The sequence below is a fragment of the Astyanax mexicanus genome, chromosome 23, assembly GCF_023375975.1.
Source record: "Astyanax mexicanus isolate ESR-SI-001 chromosome 23, AstMex3_surface, whole genome shotgun sequence".
Taxonomy (NCBI): Eukaryota; Metazoa; Chordata; class Actinopteri; order Characiformes; family Acestrorhamphidae; genus Astyanax; species Astyanax mexicanus.
Window position 1 is genome coordinate 9756107 of NC_064430.1, and position 21440 is coordinate 9777546.

Sequence of the window (21440 nt, forward strand, 5' to 3'; positions counted from 1 at the left end):
GATTATAGAAAAAGATAAATTAATTGCAGAAATAACTGGCTGACAAAAAATATTACAATAAAATGTAGTCAACTAAATGAAAAAATATATATACATAAAAATTCTTAATAAAACCCTGTCTTCCAGATATGGAAAATTATAATAGCTTGTTTGATAAACTCTGTAACTTACTAGCACTAGTGTTGATATTAATCAGAAATATCAAGCTAGTAAAATGGCTACAAATATATAAACAGTGCAGCCCACAATAAAGTCTTACCCAGTAAAATGTATTACTTTTCCCAAAATATTTCTTTAAGATATGATTGTGTAATGGTTTACAATTTACAATAACCCAGTAAAATATTTGATAAATACTGCTGTGGTGTACGCTTGTCTAATGGTTTAAATTTGTATAAATTACAATAACCCAGTAATATGTTTAAACACTGCTGTAACGTATACACTTGTCTAATGGTTTATAATTTTATAAAGTACAATAACCCAGTAATGTTTAATAAACACTGCTGTAACGTATACACTTGTCTAATGGTTTATAATTTTATAAAGTACAATAACCCAGTAATGTTTGATAAATACTGCTGTAAGGTAGTAATGCTTTTTTTATTAACACAAACTTACCAAATAAAGTAGGGCTGTAAACTTTTCCAAAAGATATGTAGATATGACCAAGATACCCTTGCAGTTTTACCAGTGGCTACACTGAAGCAGACGTCTGTAAAATTTGTTTATAGTAAAAGTACAATTGAAAAAGATTTGTATATAAGGATTATAGAAAAAGATAAATTAATTGCAGAAATAACTGGCTGACAAAAAATTACAATAAAATGCAGTCAACTAAATGAAAAAATATATATATGTAAAAATTCTTTTTTTATTAATAACTTCTCAAAACGTAATTTTCCCCTTAAATTGTACACTCAAACAGCTTTCTTATATACTACAATCCAGTATCTAGATGCAATTGTATCTCCTTAAAACACACTCACAACCCAAAAATGTGATTATACCTCTGTAGGAAACAAGCTTACAAAAGACAACTGCTAAAAGAAATAACTTTTTATGAAATAATTACGTATTTAATGTGTAAAAAGGTTCAGCAACAAATATTTTAATAGACTGTATTTTTTACTAAATGTATTAAATGTGGTATGTACACACTGTAAGAAGCTGTATGTTTTTAAATCACAATATACTGCTATAAGAAATGACAGGTAACTGCAGCTTCAGTCGATAATGTGAATGTGTGTGTGTTCAGCTCCAGATGCCGCGGTCAATGTGATGACTGTCTTCGGGTGAAGAGTTTGCTTCTTTAGAGAATTGTCTGACCTGAAACCAATCACAAGGAAACACTATACAGGGTTAAATGAGGGAAACAAGTTTGCCAAGGAGATCTTTTTTCAAGATTTCCGTTTCCAGGGGTCAACTGAATGCCCTTTTCAAACCGTTGTTTAGGGGTCAACTGAATGCCCTTTTCAAACCGTTGTTTAGGGGTCAACTGAATGCCCTTTTCAAACCGTTGTTTAGGGGTCAACTGAATGCCCTATGAAGCCGTTTTTCAGGGGTCAACTGAATGCCCTATGAAGCCGTTTTTCAGGGGTCAACTGAATGCCCTATGAAGCCGTTTTTCAGGGGTCAACTGAATGCCCTATGAAGCCGTTTTTCAGGGGTCAACTGAATGCCCTATGAAGCCGTTTTTCAGGGGTCAACTGAATGCCCTATGAAGCCGTTTTTCAGGGGTCAACTGAATGCCCTTCCTTTTCAAGAGTTTAGATTTCAAGGGGTTATTTTTCAAGAGTTTAGATTTCAAGGGGTTATTTTTCAAGAGTTCCGTTTTCAGGGGTTCAACTGAATGCCCTTTATCGTTGTACTTGCAGGTGCAAGTGGATAGAAAGGGGATTGGACGAAAAAAGAGATGATAGAAAAGGGGGATTGGGAATAAAGAAAAAGAGAGATCTTCAAAACCTGTGAAAACAAAATGGGAAAACAAAAAGTTACACATATCCATATCAGTACTGCACCGTGCAATATACAAAACTACAAAGAGCTATCCCTGTATGAAGGACCAAAAATGTATAAATAAATAAATGCACATATAAATGTAGATATAAATAAATGAATAAATATAAATACACACATAAATAATTGTATAGGTAAATAATTAAAATAAATACATTTCTTATTTATTGATTTATTTATTTATTCACTTATATGCGCTTTTATTTATTTATTCATTTATTTATTTATTTCTGTATTTCTGCATTTGTATGTTAATTAGGAACGCGGTCCTATCCTCACTCTAAAGCAGGGTCAGGAGCAAAAAAGGCTCCATTTGTTCTTGTTTGCGCTCTTTTTTTTCTGATTCTTCGCATTTGCAACTTTTTACTTCTAATTTCATACTTTAAAGTGTTAAAAATAGTCAGAATAGGTTTAAATGCTCATTAAAAACATACTATGACTAGATTTCGCTCCGTTTTCCGCTCCGTGCAATAGACTGAGTTCAACTGATCTAGTGGATTTAGCCGTACCATTTATATAAAGCTATATTATTCTGTTTACACTCCAGTAAGTATGGTTTATTGGGATTGTCTCGTCTCACCACACTCACTAAATTAGGTAAATACATGTATAAATGTTTGAAATATTTATTGCTAATATAAATAAACTACATTACATGGCACAGCAGTTGGTCTGTGGTATTATTTTATATGAAATTTGGTGAGACTAGAGAATCCCAATAAACCATACTTACTGGAGTCTGAACAGAATAATATAGCTTTATATAAACGGTACACTAGATCAGCTGAACTCAGTCTATTGCACGGAGCGGACAACAGAACGAAATCTAGTCATTGTATGTTTTTAATGAGCATTTAAACCTATTCTCACAATTTTTTACACTTTTAAGTATGAATTTAAGTTTTTTTTGTTTTTTTTACAACAGAAGTAAAACGTCGCCGACGCAAAGAAACTGAAAGAAGAGCGCAAATGAGAACAAATGGGGCCTATCTGAGCTGCGACATGCGCAGTGAAGGGGGAACAGAGGGACTGAATTCACCGCAACACTGGCACGCGAGCTGCTGTGTCCTGGCGCGCGAGTGAGCCGCAACCAATCCTGCTTTAGAGCGAGGATAGGACCACCTACCTAATTACCATACAAATGCAGAAATAAATAAATGAAGAAATGTGGAAATAAATAAATAAATGTAGAAATGTTGAAATAAATTAATGAATAAATAAATAAATGCACATGTAAATGAATAAATAAATAAAATCAATCAATAAATAAGAAATGTATTTATTTATTTACCTTTACAATTATTTATGCTTGTATTTATTTATTTATTCATTTATTTCTACATTTATATATGCATTTATTTATTTATACTTATGTCATTTTTGGTCCTCCATATCTCTGAAGTATCATTGAAATATAAACTTACCAAGTAAACTTGTAACCTGGTAGCAAGGCCTCGGGTCACCCCTACCAGGCAATAACAGGGAACCCTGAAATTGTAAAAAAAAGAGAAACAAAAACATCGGAATGACACCTTTTAACTTTTAATATGCAGCAATCATATTTTAACATTACTGGGTGCGTAGTTTAGTTAAGAAGTCATTTTCTACCCATTACGTGTAGCAAACTTCAATTTTTTTTTTTTTTTACTTTAGACTCAGTGACTCCAAATAGTTTATTACAAATGAAACGCAGAATTTACTTTTAAAAAGATGATATTGGCACAAGAGAGCAACAGTCCAGTCCAGTCAGTAACTATCAGTAACTAATTACTCCAGAGTATTGTCCAGTTACAATTTCTAGTGTGTGAAGTTGATTTCGGCTGTTGACTAATGTTATCCCTTTTGTAAATGTTACAATGGGCACAGCACACTGGTGGGCTTACTTGGTGAGTTTCCAGAGTCTGTAAACCTATAAACCTATTGGTTTATTATACACAGTGCAGCATTAAATCTCTAATCTCAATCTCTAATTTCTAATTATAATTTATTTAAAAGTGCTGGTACTAATCAATTGTTAAATCAGTTAATTGTCTGTACTTACAAGCACTGTAGTTCTCTCTCTATCTTGTTCCTGTAAAATAAGAAAAAGGAAGAAATTGGACACTTGGTAAATTAATCATAAATCAGATTATCCTTTTTAGTGTGTTACGACTAAAACAAGCTAGGAAACACTGGTTTAATTAACTACAACTAAAGCAGACAAGAAATAATTCATTGACTAATTAATATAACTATTTATCAGAATTTTATAGTATAATTAAAGTGCCATTATTGTGCACTGTTCAATGTAATAAACCTTATTACTTTGAGAAACCAGGCTTATTGAAGAATTTATTTTCAACTTACTATGAGAACGAAAAGTTCATTTAAAATGGCAACACATTGTTCTTATGCATTTAAATGGTTAACTTACACTTGGAACGTCAAGATCAGCAACTGCAGAAAAGAAAAATGTATATTAGTAAAAATGTAAAAAGAAAGGCCAGTATGTTGCAAAGAATTCAAAACTGAAAGAAAAAAAAAACAATTCATGAGCTTCATACAACAAAGCATGTTAAAGGATTTATTGGCAACAAATTATTACAGTAACTAAATGTGGGAGTTCTTAACAACAGTTCTGAATAGTTTAATAGATGTTTAAACCCTACTTTCTGATAGCAGAATTAATACAACTTTAATAAAGAACATACAAGCATTCAATTAAGTTAGTTGACAGCTCTAACTAAATTACTCGAGACATGTATCATTGAAATGTACTGGAAGTGTTTACTCACACAATGAATGTCAGTACTGCAACTGTTGACAAAAAAGAAAGTGATTGAAAATGCATATATCTAGCAACTAATTAATAATTAACTGATTTTTTTTTATTTTCTGAAAGGAAATACAGCTAAATATGCTAAATAACTAAGAAAGCAGAGATTCTAAGCTTTAATATGGCATATTGGGTGTCTATATTGAGCCTATAATTATTCATAAACACAGCCAGACATTAAGTGTGAAATTTGTTTTGGCCCGCGGGCGGGTCAGGGCGCGTTATTGTGTATTCTGATCATACTGTAGCTGCATTTACTAACAACAAAACGGTAAACTTGTTACTAATAGTGACAATATTTCGTTAACAGATAATGAACCAGAAACTGAGAAATAATATTTAATATATATAATATATTTAAACTGCTGATAAAATATTCACATTATTCAGATAATAAGAATTTCCACTGCTGCGCCAGCGTTCAGTCAGAATCAGTGGCAGAGCGTGCTGGGTTAGCTGAACCGGCTTAAACCGGTTTTCAGGGCAGGTCAGGCTGCAGTGGATAGCTAACCGCTAACTAAAATACTGCCACATTAGTTTATAACTGAAAAGCCCAATAGTTAGCCGGGTTAGCTCGGGTCATCTTTTGTTTCTGGAACATTCAGCTACCCGAATTCTGTGTATGAGTGTAAAATTAATCTGTGATTAAAGCAGGAATTCCCTGTATCAGAGCTAATGCTAGCTTGCCTCTCTGAGCTGCCTGTAGTGTTAGCTAGCACGCTAACCTAGCATTATACAAACACAGATATAACGACGTTTTAGCTATATTAACACACGCTGTTAAGTAGTTTATACATATTAGTCAACTATCTAACTAAATACACGAAGTGGACATTAAAAGGGGCGTATTTCGCCGTGTTTTCACATTTTTCCACACAGAAACTCATTCCAGAGCCGTCAGCTCTACTTACCTCAGAGACCGCAATGATCCGCTCCTTTGACGCACGCGCTCTTAGGCCACGTCTGTGGGTACATCCATTTGACTACATGCTCCCTTCTTCCCTACTCCCTAAGAATTGCATTATTTAGATAACAACAAATTTACACACACCCCGTGCATATTTCAGACAAAAGGCAATGAAAAACACGGTAACATGTTTTAAGAGTTCAAGGTAAATTTCAGTGCTTCAGTGGGTGTAAAATTTAAAGTTTAAGAACTAAGTTAATCCAGCTCCCTCCTTTATAAGCTTGAGTGCACATTTACAGTTTTACTGCCACCTAGCGGTGACAACCCTTTCTGCATTGTTCTTCTGTACTGTGTGTTTGGAGGAGCTGCTGAATAAACTGCTTTGTAGCTTTCTCACCCACTTTTAACCAAAAGTTTTTGGACACTCCTTTATTAGTTAAAGTATTAAAATTTCAATATTTAGCCAAAGGGGTTTGGACACTTCTCTATTAGCTAAAGTATTTGAATTCCATCATTTAGCCAAACGTTTTTGAACACTGCTTTATTAGCCATAGTTTAGCCAAAAATTTTTGGACGTTAGATTTTCGGCAAATGTTTTTGGACTTTGGTATTTAGCGTTTAGCCAAAAGTTAACAGCATATCAACAACTCTTCACACTCTTCAGACAAAAACAGCTTAGTAACCATTTTAACTTTTAAACGTTATTAGCATACTTTTCCAAGCCAACTTAAAGTTCGTTCACGAACTTTGCCTTTTCTAGTTCCATTTTATTATTATTATTATTCTCTTCGCAAAATTTAATCACTATCTCCTCCTAGGGCTTTTAACGTAGAAACTCGAAACTTTACAGGATCGTCGGACCTATGCCCGATTAGGTTGCTTGTGCTTTTTGAAGCGATATATCGTACGGTTTTCGTAAAAACTTCGTAAACGTACGCTTTTTTTTCCCATAGGAATGAATGGGGGAGAATTTTGAACGGCCGTGAACGTCACAATTTTTGAGATATGAAGACGAAAATCGGATGGTCTATAGAACTTATGGAGTTCTTTCAGAAAATTTCAACGTTTTAACGATTCGACGTACGGTTTTCGTACAATTGTCGTACGAAGTTTCCCCATAGGAATGAATGGGGGGCCCAGTGCTGGATCTCGCTCACCAGCAGCTCTGCGCACGGAACCCTTTCTCTCCCCTGCTCCTCCAGTACTGTGTGTTTATGGAGGAACTGCTGTATAAAGCAGCTATCAGTCAAAAGTTTGGACACCCCAGCACCCCAGCCAGGGCTTAGCAACCACTTATCAACACCTTAGCAACCACCTTAGCAACCACCTGGAAAACGTTAGCAACTGCCTAGCAACCACTTAGCAACTGCCTAGCAACCACTTGGAAAACGTTAGCAACTGCCTAGCAACCACTTAGCAACTGCCTAGCAACCACCTGGAATACGTTAGCAACTGCCTAGCAACCACTTAGCAACCACCTGGAAAACGTTAGCAACTGCCTAGCAACCACTGAGCAACCACCTGGAAAACGTTAGCAACTGCCTAGCAACCACTTAGCAACTGCCTAGCAACCACCTGGAATACGTTAGCAACTGCCTAGCAACCACTTAGCAACCACCTGGAAAACGTTAGCAACTGCCTAGCAACAACTTAGCAACTGCCTAGCAACCACCTGGAAAATGTTAGCAACTGCCTAGCAACCACTTAGCAACCACCTGGAAAACGTTAGCAACTGCCTAGCAACCACTTAGCAACTGCCTAGCAACCACTTGGAAAACGTTAGCAACTGCCTAGCAACCACTTAGCAACTGCCTAGCAACCGCCTGGAAAACGTTAGCAACTGCCTAGCAACCACTTAGCAACCACCTGGAAAACGTTAGCAACTGCCTAGCAACCACTTGGAAAACGTTAGCAACTGCCTAGCAACCACTTAGCAACTCTCTAGCAACCACCTGGAATACGTTAGCAACTGCCTAGCAACCACTTAGCAACCACCTGGAAAACGTTAGCAACTGCCTAGCAACCACTGAGCAACCACCTGGAAAACGTTAGCAACTGCCTAGCAACCACTTAGCAACTGCCTAGCAACCACCTGGAATACGTTAGCAACTGCCTAGAAACCACTTAGCAACCACCTGGAAAACGTTAGCAACTGCCTAGCAACAACTTAGCAACTGCCTAGCAACCACCTGGAAAACGTTAGCAACTGCCTAGCAACCACTTAGCAACCACCTGGAAAACGTTAGCAACTGCCTAGCAACCACTTAGCAACTGCCTAGCAACCACTTGGAAAACGTTAGCAACTGCCTAGCAACCACTTAACAACTGCCTAGCAACCACTTGGAAAACGTTAGCAACTGCCTAGCAACCACTTAGCAACTGCCTAGCAACCACCTGGAAAACGTTAGCAACTGCCTAGCAACCACTTAGCAACCACCTGGAAAACGTTAGCAACTGCCTAGCAACCACTTAGCAGCTGCCTAGCAACCACCTGGAATATGTTAGCAACTACCTAGCAACCACTTAGCAACCACCTGGAAAATGTTAGCAACTGCCTAGCAACCACTTAGCAACTGCCTAGCAACCACTTGGAAAACGTTAGCAACTGCCTAGCAACCACTTAGCAACTGCCTAGCAACCACCTGGAAAACGTTAGCAACTGCCTAGCATCCACTTAGCAACCACCTGGAAAACGTTAGCAACTGCCTACCAACCACTTAGCAACCACCTGGAAAACGTTAGCAACTGCCTAGCAACCACTTAGCAACTGCCTAGCAACCACCTGGAATACGTTAGCAACTGCCTAGCAACCACTTAGCAACCACCTGGAAAACGTTAGCAACTGCCTAGCAACCACTTAGCAACTGCCTAGCAACCACCTGGAATATGTTAGCAACTGCCTAGCAACCACTTAGCAACCACCTGGAAAACGTTAGCAACTGCCTAGCAACCACTAAGCAACTGCCTAGCAACCACTTGGAAAACGTTAGCAACTGCCTAGCAACCACTTAGCAACTGCCTAGCAACCACCTGGAAAACGTTAGCAACTGCCTAGCAACCACTTAGCAACCACCTGGAAAACATTAGCAACTGCCTAGGAACCACTTAGCAACCACCTGGAAAACGTTAGCAACTGCCTAGCAACCACTTAGCAACTGCCTAGCAACCAGTTAGCTACATTTTAGCCACCACCTGGAAAACGTAAGCAACTGTTTAGCAACCGCCTTGCAACCACTTAGCAACCATGTGTAATACATTAGCAAATAACTAGCAACCGCTTAGCAACAGCTTAGCAACCACCTGTAAGACGTTAGCAACTGCCTAGCAACCACTTTCAAGATTTTAGCATTTATCCAAATGTTTTTAGATTTCAGGGTTTAACCAAACATTTTTAGTTTTCAGCGTTTAACCAAACATTTTTAGTTTTCAACGTTTAACCAAACATTTTTAGATTTCCGTGTTTTTGGCATTTAGCGTTTAGCAACCATTTTAACTTTTTAACGTTATTAGCGTTCTTTTCCAAGCCAACTTAAAGTTTGTTCACGAACTTTACCTTTTCTAGTTAATATTTAAAATCTAAGTTAAAATCTTCTATAGTCTTATATTTCTTACTGTGCTTTCTTACTATACCACCCCTATTATTGTTCATTGTATCATCATATATATTTTGTCATTTTAAAGTATTGATACAATGGAGTGCCCCCCCCCCCCCCCCCCCCCATGTTGCTTTGGGGTTGGTTTGGGATTTGTATTTTGTTAGAAACTAAAGGATATCAGATAATATTAATTTTGTTAAACGCCATAGAAGTACAGATAATATCATAGTACTTAAAGTTAAAAGTTAAAATCCACTATAGGACAAAATGGACCTTTTTCTTTCTTTGCTTGAATTCCAGCTCCATAACATTCCTGAATCACTTTAAAAAGCTAAGGAATAGACCTCTACTATTCAACTCTACTATTATACCTTGATTTGGCTAGCAGTATATTCATCAATAGTGTAGTGCATGAAAGAAAAAAAAATCCTCTGCAAGTGTGGAAGCTATCCGCTCCCTGTGCTGCATGTAGGGTAGCGTGATTGATTGATTCACTTTGTGTTCACATCTTATTCAAGAATCATTTTTTTGTTTGAAGGAGCTTCTGCTTGGTGTATTGCTAGGAAGCCCAACATGATGTTCCTCAGAAATTTTAATGTTTGTATTCGACAATTATTATAATTTTTTTAAAGCATCAAACGGCCCAGGTTTTTTTTTTTACATGCAAAAAAAAAAAAACATTACAGGCAGTATTAAGTGCACACTAATCGGACATTAATCAATCTATGTTTCAGATGGAGTTCTTGTGTGTGAAAACAAATCAGTGATTACTAGCCCCTCCCCCAAAGAGCCTCAGAATCATAGATGCAAAATTTGTACAAAAATTTAAAACCTTAAATTCTTATGAATACAGCTTATGCAGGCACTGTATGGTTAATTCAACAAGATTTTGAAATATGCTGGGAAGAGTTTTATATAAGAGCATTATATCTTTTTTATATGTCAAATACAGCACATTAAATGTAGATTACACACAAATACTGTACTGTACTTTACTGTATGTAAAATATAAAATATCTAACCTTCCCCTCTCTCTTTTTTTTTTTTTTTTTTTTAGACGGTGACGTTTATACGCATGCAGAGTGGTTGTGGAGTAGCTGTGATTTTCACTCAGTTTGCTGGAAGCCGGTGGAGCGCACTGGTTTAAATTCTCATTAAACCTCTTAGTCACTTACATTGTCATTACACCCTTTTAAATATTTTCATCTCTGGTTTCCGCCGGCTTTCTGTTCCGTCCTTTCCCTCTCCAGGAGAGGCTAACCGCAGTCTGCGTCTCCCTCTATCCCATAAAGCTGGGCTCCAAGTGGTTCTGATCTGTGGATTAAGCTGGAAATGCTCCTCGCTGAGAGGATGGCACATGTAGAGGCATCACGCCGGCACGCTCGGCTCGTGAAGTCCTCCGTCCCCGCAGTTTTAGCGAGACGCGGCTCTAATGCAGACATTAGTAAACCCCTGCCATCGCGGGCACAGAATGACACGGCACGACTCCCAGCCTTAACTCCCACAAAGCGCTTAAATATCTTAGGATGTGTAATGCATAATTGAGGTGAATTCTGTACTTCGGGCAACGTATTCCCAATCCGGGTGTGGGTGTAAGTCTATGAGTGTGTCTATTTGTGTGTGTGTGTGTTTGTCTATGTGTGTGTGTGTGTGTGTGTGTGTGTGTCTCTCGACGCGTAAGTGCATGTTGCGGACAGGCAACCGCTCTCTTAACACACTGTACAAAACAATGTAATGCTAGTGTTAAAGAGCACTGGGGGTGGATGTGGGATGTGGGTGTGGTCTGTACTTCATTAAAAAAGAAAACACTGCTCCCTCACAGCCGGGAAAAGCATGTCGTAGACGTTTTTAGTCCCTATCAGTAATTTAAGACGTGTTTGTTTTAACTATAACTGTAATTGGCTGGTCATTAAAAGAGAGAGAGAGAGAAAGAGAGAGCATGGGTGTCTGAAGAGAGAGAGAAAAAAAGAGAGAGACAGAGAGAGAGAGAGAGAGAGAGAGAGAGAGAGACAGAGATGAATCAGTCTAAAAGCAATAGATGTTTATTTCTGCCAAACAGCAGGAAGCCAATAGTATTGTGCAGTGCCTCTTTTGGCAGGTTTGTGCATTACATGAGAGGAGAGTATTTATTTCTAAGCCTCTTTATCTGTAAATTAGCTATGCAACTGAACATTGTAGTTTTATTCTATAAACTACAAACAACATTTCTCCCAATTTCCAAATACAAATATTGTCATTTACAGCATGTATTTGCAGAAAATGAGAAACGGCCGAAATATCAAAAAAGATGCATAGCTTTCAGACCTCAAATAATGCTTTTTAAAGTTTTAATAGTTCAGAAATCAATTTTTGGTGCAATAAACCTGTTTTTTTTTTTATCAGAGTTTTCATGCATCTTGGCATGTTCTCCTCCACCAGTCTTACACACTGCTTTTGGATAACTTCCTTTACTCCTGGTGCAAAAAGTCAAGCAGTTAAACGTGGTTTGATGGCTTGTGATCATCCATCCTCCACTTAATTATATTCCAGATGTTTTCAATTTGGTAAAATCAAAGAAAATCATCATTTTAAAGTGGTCTCTTATTTTTTATATAGTGTATATTCATCTGTAACATTAGAAGAAATCTATAATGTTTTTTATCTTTAATTTTCAGAACAATAGCTTTGTTTTAGTTATTTAGTGCTTACCTCATCTGTCTCTGTATGTACAGTAAGCCCACATGTTAGTTCTTTACTCACACCTACAGAACTCCGACTGTAGTGATCAATTTCAATGGCCCTACAATAGGTCCCTGTGGAACACTACAATTCCCAGATGTTTTTTTAAGCACCAGGATTGATAGCACAGTCCACTACATCATCTCACTGGACACTCCTGTTGTGTCCATCTTTTCCAGGTCCTGAAGATGCCTGGAGGAGTAAAAAAGGAAGACATTAATCATACTGTAGAAGACATTAGCACCCACAGTGGACAGCACAGACAACACACTTGTACACCCCACAGGTCAGCTCAAAGTTTTGTAGCTTCTATAGGACATAGCAAAATCAAAAATGGACATGATAGTGACTTTAGGCTTTCAGTGTAGAGCATGCGTACCAAATTACTAATTAACAAATTACCAAGTTGATAAAGATATTATGACTATCAAGCAAAAACCTCAAAAAATCCCCAATATGCCAGTTTCATAGGAAAAATAATAAACCTATAGTGTCAGTTTTGTTTTTGCCATTTTGGCACAATGTAAAGAAGAATAGCCAGATTTTTATTTGTCAAAATTCTAATTGTCAAAAAGTCAAAAAGGCAAAAAAGTCAAAAACTGAATACAAGGTTTTTTTTTTGTTTGTTTTTTTTTGCATAGAAGGGAGACAATATCATGTATAAGGATGTGAAGGAAAAATATTCCTTTATTATTATTAAGCCATTTTTATGTGATCAGACTTTCCAAGTACTTCCAGACCATTTCTATTAGTCCATTCATCCATAACATGTGCATACAATGTAAAAGGCGGTAGAATAACCCAATTCCAACATCCAATCCAAATCCAAGAATATATTCAAACTTTTAATTAATGAGTGCTGACATTATGACGCAAAGATTGTCTTACTAAAGTAAGGCTGTCGGATAAAGACAACGTTTATTAGCAACTGGGCAGATACTGTAGTTAGATAACCCATATATCGCACCCGTGAACGAGGCACATAACTCCTGGACACTCTGCAGGGAACTGCAATAAAAGTGGTGGCAAATGATCGTGATGAAATAGTGGCGGTGATAAAAACGAATGGCAGAAATTGAGATTACAGGTATGAAATACTGTACAAGCAGCCAGATTACTTTTTCGTACAGCGTCCAGTCTCTGCAATATGCACACTTCATTACGTGAAGACGTTTCCGGGGACGACATACACAGTTAAACAGTGGTCAGCCTGCGATAAGCCTCTGTTCTGACTGCGCTGGCCTGATATGCTCCAGTAGACCCTGTAGATTAGAGAAATCCCTCAGCGAGAGAAATCATTTGTCTCCTGTAGCGAGGGACCGTGATAAGGCTGTAATGATTGCTCATCTGTTCACCGCCCCTTTAATTTCTGGCCCTTTAATGTATCCTGATCTTAAAGTGTTCCTAAAGGGGGGGCCGGCAGGGGTGTCGAGCTCGCTGTAAATTGATTATCTGTTTTTGGGAACGCACCACTGCCCACTGATTCTATCAGCCTTCCTGTCAAGGCCCTCGGTATTTCAATTCCATTGGATTTAACGAGGGAACCGAGCGAGGGCCGGGTTTGTGTGTACCTCAGTGTGTGTTTGAGAGTGTGTGTGTGTTGTGTTACCGCTTCGATACAATTGCATTTGTCAGCATGATCCTTTTTAAGTGCATTTCAATTAGAGTGCGATTCTCTTATTCTATTACACCCTGTCAAACCCCCCTTTCCCCACCCCACCCCCACGTCCTAATGCGCACCACCGCCAGAACCAGCCACGTCTAATGTACACAATTTAATTTCCTTAATTGAGCTATCGCGTGTTTGCGTCTCCTAATTCCTACAATAATCTTTGATTTCGGCACCCGCCGTGCCCCGGCTCTAATGAAAGGGGGCGGCCGAAAACATCTGTTAGGAGCTACATCTAATCAGCCGGGGAACATCTGCATTTATGAGTCTGGGAGTCGCCCGCACGGCCCCTCCAGCATCGCTGGCCAATTATCCGCAGCCACCGTTGAACGAGAAGTTATTAATTTGGATCCATTTGTGGAAGCCCTCGTCTTTTACCAATGGCCGCAAGCCTGGCTTTGTTAGAATGGTATGAGTTGCATTTCTTTCTCCTTATGATGTTTTACATTATATATCAATTTAATATTGAGGACATTAAAGGCTATAAAGAACAAAAAAAAACACAAAATTATTCTTTTAAGTAGAACATTTATCTTTAAGGACAGATCTGCACACTCTTGGTGAGATATTAATCTCAGTGTCTTCATGAGGGAAAGTCACCTGGAATAGTTTTCTCAGCGTCTTGAAAGAAGGAGTTCCTGGAGGTGCTGAACAATAGTTAAAGCTTCAGCTCATCACAAATCACCATCTCAGTTGATCAGGTTTAGGTCAGGAAATTGTGGAGTCCAAACACTTTTTGCTTTACTACATAATTCATAATTACATGTGTTTCCTTTTTTTTTTCCATTTTCACGTTTTCAATATGAGTGAATCACATTTTATTTATTTAATCGTTTATCATCAACCACCTAATTCAATCCTGGTGAGCCAATCCCAGCAGCAGAAAGACAGGAAACACCCAGGACAAGCAGCCAATCTATTGCAGTGATATTAATCTATTGATCCAATCAATGTAGAAAATAAATTGAATAAAGAAATTAAGAAAAAAACCTTGAATGAGAAGGTGTGTCCAAACTTTTGTTTGTTCTTGGGAACTCAGTGGTTGCATTGCAGCGGTAGCATTTTCTTAAGATAATCTGTCAATTACATAGCTTGTATCTCCAAAATGACAACTTTACAAGCAATGAAAAATCAATTTTAATGTTTAATGGAAGTCAACCTAAAAAAATAAATTCTAAAAGTAATTTTGGAGCATTTATATTCATCCATGTAAGGTTTTTATTCCAACAGCAATGATATACAGCAATGATTTCATCAGATACATTGAATGGAGTCACTATATTATCAATCAGTCATTGCCAACAGCGTTGGCACCACTGATGTTTTTTTTTTTTTTTCAGAAAATGAAGAATTTCTCCCAGAAAATGATTGGAATTACATTTTTTAATACAGTTTTGTTATACATGTTTTTAATTTCCTTCTTTCCCTCATTTCTTTCATTTTCTTTCTATCCTTTTCTACTCCATTCCACTCCATTTCCTTTTGGCCTCCTTTAGGCCCTGTCTTTAATGTCTTTTTTTTTGTTTTTTGTTTTTTTATCTTAAACTTCTATTACTATATCATTATACTACACCATTATTGTCACTATTAAGTCACTTTGGATAAAAAAGTGTCTGCCAAATGCAATGTAATGTAATATAAGGTAACATATGTTTATTCCCTTTGTGTATATTGGAAAAAACACAAAACATAGAGAAAAAAGCCAAAATTGATTAAATTTCAGGCAAAACTTCAAAAATGTGTCAGATTATCCTTAAACGAATATTCGTTTTCACAACCATAGGAATAATAAATCAATAAATGATTAAATCAATCACTTTAACCACTATAATAAACAATCAATCAAGCTTTTTACACCTTCTATACAACTGGGGTGCAAATACTTTCAGCCATGACTGTAACTTTAAAATCCTTGTAGATCTAAGGCCATGTGGCTCTGGACATCAGAGAAAGTCCTGGCAACCCCCTGCTGTCATCTGTCTGTTGGGTTCCTCCTCAAATATCGCCCGGTAGCATCACCTGGTGTCATCACCACAGTTCTTGCCTGGATCGGATGGCACGGACAGCGCTCAGACTCTACTCAGGCATCTCTGTCACATCTGATCTACACCCTGCAAACTAATCTGACACTATGAGCTAATGGACAACAAGAGGAAACAGGAATGTCTTTGGTGGCCACTCAATCAGAACAATGTCAGAGAACATGGACTGAAGGCTTCTGGCCCAGAGGTGGATTCAGACTTCAGTTCAGACTTCATCACATATGCAGATTAATTTTATAGTAGACAGTGAGTTTTTTGTGGAAGTTACTATATTATGGGTTGTATAAATGGGCCTTCAAGCCAATAATTTAATCCCAAATCACAAAATGTTGGGATGATATGGAAATGGCTTATAAAATACAAATGTTTCTAATGTTTAACCCTTTCAGACCTGATTTATTTCTATTGATGGGAAAAAAAGTAAGGATACTGTTTTTCTATAATCTTTGTATAATGCACAGAAAATAAGACTCTATAAAATCTGGAATACTATAAAATCTATAAAGCAAATAAATCCAACGAACTTAAATATTTAATCGTTTTTTTTTTTTTTTTTTTTTTTCGTAAACCATCTCTAAACAGTAAAAAAAAAAAAAAAACATGATGAAAAAGTGTTTTAAATCACATTAAATTAGTAAAAATTACCTGCTTTCCCAGTGCAGTGGGCGGAGCCAAGTAACTATTTTATTGGTTAATAAATTTGTTAATTGGCTGGTTTAGAGTGTATTTTGATCAAAAACAGCTCTCAAATAGTGTTATGTGCAACAAAACATAAAAAAAAGAAAATACATGATGTCCATTGTAATGGATGAAGGGTTTGTAAAGAATTAATTTATCTTTTGCAGACAGTATAATTACTAATTACAAATTAATACTAATTTAATTTAATTTAATACAATGATAAATATCCATTTCTTCATTTAGTCCTGAAACATAGTCCAAACAAAGTTGGGCTGGGTCCAACAAAAGGATGGAAATGAAAGTGGTATTAATAGAAAAAAAAAAGCTGCAATAGAAGAAAGTGTCAGAAAAATCACATGGTTAGGTACAAAATTAGCATTTTGAGCATTTCTTCTCAAAATCTCAAATTCACATTGAATACAATAAAACATTTTGCCAAGTAGCCATGTAATTGAAATAGTAATATGTTGTTAAACCCATACATCACCAAAACATTCTCACATGTATGTTGTTGCCATACTTTATATATTTTCCAGCTCTATGATCCCAATTCACTTCTGACACCAATGTTGCAGTGATGTAAAGACCAACCTCACTTGAGTCAATACATTAATCAATAAGAACAAACTGATTTAAAAATATGACTAACTAAACTCATAAATTCATAGTTCTCCTCCCAGGTTTTCAGAGGAAGTAGCTGCTGCGCAATCTTCGTTTTGCAAAGAAAAGGTGGAAGCATTCATAGCATTCAATCCACAGACACAAGCCAACTACCATTTTTTAAGGAGAAAGTTGACAAGATCTACCCATTTTTTCTTCTCTATGCTATTCCTTCCACACAATTTCAGACTATTGCTTCAGGCCTCCTTCCATTCATCACTTTCATCATAAACAGTTCCTTGTCATGTTCATGCACCATCCACCTTCAAAGCTGCAAGGGTGATTCCCATCTTGAAGAAATCACCTCTAGACATTGGTGGACATCAGCAACTACTGTACAGATGAGTATATTGTCTTACTTTCCTCTCAAATGTCCTTGAATGTTCTGTATGCAATCGTTGCATTACAGAGAAGCTTCAGAGAAGCCAAACTGCCATCAGTCTTGAATGACCTTAAGCTCCTTGACCTTGAATTAGCATCTCTGCATGGTTACATGGCAGGGATATACTTCATACAGATTTCCACTGGCATACCTCAAGTCTTGGTGCTTAGTCCACTTCTTTTCTCATTACACACTTTCTTTGTCTTGGTAATTAAGTAATATTGTCTCATGGATTCTCTTACCACTGCTACGTTGATGACGCTCAACTCATCCTTTCTTTCCCACCTTATGACATCTAGGTTTCATCTTGCATCTCGGCATGTCTCGCTGACATCTCATCATGGATGGCAGGACATCACCTGAAACTCAACCCCAACAAGAGCTGCTATAATTCCACTACAGGTCTTCACCAAGAAGACACTTCTTGGCCATCTGTAAAAACAAAAAAACATTGTTGTAGTCATGAATGACTAGTTATCATTGTCAAATTATGTTATAGACCTGAGTCATGACGGATGGATGGCAGGCCGTCACCTGAAACTCAACCCCAGCAAAGACTTAGCTGTTCTACTCCACTGAAGGTTTTTATCAAGAAGATGCTTCTTGACAATGCCTTTGAGATCTCAATGGTCACTCCATCTGTAAAAACATAAAGCCTTGGTTCAGTTATGGGTGACTAGTTATCATTGTGAACTCATGTTGTAGACCTGAGTCATGATGGATGAATGGCAGGCCATCACCTGAAACTCAACCCCAGCAAGACTTAGCTGTTCTTGGGTTCAAGTCCCTATCTGGGTGAACTTTCCATGTCCATGTGAGTTTTCTCTGGGAGACCAGTTTCCTCCCACAGTCCAAAAACATGGAGATCAGGTCAATTGGATACTCTAAATTGATCTGGTGTGCATGTTTATGGTATGTAGGTATGTTTGTGTGTTTAAATGTTTGTGTGTTTAAATATATGTTTGACTGTGTGCCCAAATATGGATTGGCACGCTGCACTGGGTAAACTGCTGCAGTGCCTGATGCAGTCCTCCAGGTGGATGGTTGTTTCTGGTTGAGAGTATGCTGTGCACTATTGACTGCTGGTGTTTTACCAGTGTGTGAATAAGCGTTGAGTATAAATGGTTATGTGTAATAATGTGATTGTTTTTTTTTCACTCGGAAATAAATTGAGGGTGACCCTCATTTTCGGATGCAGCCATGCTAAGGGTCCTTGGGTTTTCTAGGAAGGCACAATATAAAGTGTAACTTTATTCATTCATTCAAATCCCTGACTGAAAATGTATTAAGTTCCTATTAGATGCACATATCAGTGCATATCAGTCTAAATTAATTTCTCATAATTTATTGTTCCTGGTAACTTCTATCTTCTTTCTGAATAGCATTGCAATTCAACACTTCCTTCTGGGTTTTGAATAACAATTTGAGAAACTAAAACCAGACCAGACCTAAACAGCCCTTCCCCATTGGAGCGACTGCTATTGTGCTGCCTTCAGAGTTCATAAGTTTACTTTCGAAATAGAAAGGGCCGGGAAAAAAGTGCTGCCCACCACTGTTTATTTTATTGAAGCTCACAAATGTCATTCATTACGCGGCTCTGGGCAGGTCCTGGGGTTTCTCCGCCCGCTAGGCGGGACCGCACCCCATCTTTACTAATCACTGCTGTGTTTCCATTGTCTTGTGGCTGTGCCACTAACCAGCCCGAGAATAAAACTCACATGGGTCCACAATGAGGGCGCTATTCATGTGGCTGCAGTGATATTTGTTTCTGATTATGGACATGATTCTGTTTCTCTTTCTGTCTTTCTCTCTCTCTGTCTGTGTCCTCTGGTCCCTTGTTCATGTGTCTGCTTCGGTTATTGGGTTCGACGGAAGCATTTGTGGATGATCCTTAAGCTCTTCCAGCTGTAGAACTGCAGAAAAACTCAACTCAACTAAACAGTGTCTAAAAATTGTAGAACTATTTCAGAAAAATGAGTTTAGATATCCTGCCATTTACAGTAGATACGATTAATAAATATTCAGAGAATCTGAAGAAATCACTCTATGCAAGGTACAGGGCACAAGGACACAGATCAGTAGGCTTTTGGATGTTGGTGATCTCCGCGCCCTCAGGTGGCACTACATTAAAAACAGGCAATATTGATTCTGTATTGGAAATCAATGACTTTATAATCAAATACTCCAGAAATCATTGTCTTTAAAGACAGTTTCCATGCAATCCATAAATACTAAAGATGGTTCATGAAAAGAAAAGTAGTCATAAGTAGCCAAAATCCAAAAACTGCATTTTTGTTGGGCTAAAAATTATGTACAACATCACATTTTGATTAAACTGATCTTAGCTTTTGGCTAATTTTACACAAAGCTACTTTTTAGAATTGGGATTGTAATGTCCTAAAATCCTGATAATCCAGAACTTTTTGGGACATTAACCAAATTCTAAAAAGGGCTGTATGTGTGAAAACACTAGTGAGTACCAGTTGTACCATGTCCAATGTACCAATGGTATCACCCAAGCTTTATCTTTTCAGCCCCACAGTGAAAAAGGATTATCCAATGCTGAAACTGTTGGAGAAGCCCTACTCCATCACTAGACTGTCACTATAAATAATAAAGTTCTAAAATTGGCCAAAGACATTCATGACTTATGAATATGGCACAGTTTCTTTTTAGTTATTTACAGTAAATGAATCACGAAAAAAAAAATAATTAGGAAGAATAAGAATAAATCCATGGTAAAAACTTCTTTTCTTCTTCTTTTGTTGAAGATTTTCGATTCATCTTTTCGTGGAACGACAGCCCACTGCCGGCAAAAAGTGAAAAAAGTAATTCATTTACTGAGTCTCTGGAGAATAGAGAGGAGTGCTAGTGTCTAGACAGGCCTGTACTTTAATGTGTAAAATGCCTTTCTCTCTCTCTCTCTCTCTCTTTCTCTCTCTCGCTTTCCCTGGCACCTGTATAAAATCCTCTCTCTCTCTTTCTTCCCCTCATTCCCTCCTTCTGTCCCGTCCCCTGACGGACCTCCTCCTCCTCGGCTGGAGGGAGGAGAGAGAGAGAGAGAGAGAGAGAGAGAGGGAGAGAGAGGGAGTTTGAGGTGAATCCTTGACCCCACACGGGTTTGACCTTTCCGGGTAAATCTGCACAGCGCTCCCTCGCTCGCCCGCTCGCCCCTCCCCTGCCGTGCCCACGTCCCTTCTGTTGCTGAGTGTTATTGCCCCCTCTTTGCACAGGAGAAAATCTGCGCTGATTTCCATCGACCTGTCCCAAATCAATGCTTTTAAAAATCTTAGACACCTTTTACTTAAGAGCAAAAGCATGCATTCTCTGTTTTGACATGGTCTTATTGATCCGCCAGGCGGCAGAGGAGAAAGGGTGGGGGGCGGGGCTGATATGACAGCATTCTTCTGTCTCTGCCTATGTCTCTCTGTCTCTCTCTCTCTCTCTCTCTCTCTCTCGCTCTCTTTCTTCTTCTCCATCTCTCTTTATCTCTCTTCTTTTTCTTCTTCTCTCTCTCTCATGTATACTTTGAGTCATTTTCTAGGTTTCATTGTTTGCTTACTGTCCTTTTTTGACGCTAAATATTTTCACCCACTTTCTTTTAGTCTTTTAGTACCTTTTAATCTCTTAATCTCTCTCTCTCTCTCTCTCTTTCATCTCTCTTTCTCTGTCACAATTTTTCAAAAATTCTGTTTTGTGATCCCTTTTCCTAATGTATTTTTATTTCTTCACTCACTCACTGTCTCTTTCCTCCTGTTTCTTTATGTCATTTTCCATTTTACCATCCCGCTCTCTCTCTCTCTCTCTCTCTCTCTCTGTCTCTCTCTTTCACTATTTTATTTCTGTTTTGTTTTCCTTTTTTCTAATGTCTTTTTTCTTTCTCCACTCACTCATAGTCTCTTTTTCCCCTCTCTTTATGTAATTTTCCATTTGACCCGCTCCTTTTACTCT

General features: G+C 37.7%; 1 long non-coding RNA gene across 1 annotated transcript; it reads right to left on the minus strand.

Annotated features, from left to right (window-relative positions):
- Window positions 1–854: 854 nt before the first annotated feature.
- On the minus strand, window positions 855–6461 carry LOC111197028 (uncharacterized). The gene is made up of 6 exons (XR_007429116.1): window positions 5746–6461; window positions 4794–4815; window positions 4433–4455; window positions 4061–4090; window positions 3444–3507; window positions 855–1965 (listed from the first exon to the last, which is right to left on the minus strand). It is a non-coding gene; the product is annotated as an uncharacterized LOC111197028 (long non-coding RNA).
- Between the last annotated feature and the right edge of the window lie 14979 nt (window positions 6462–21440).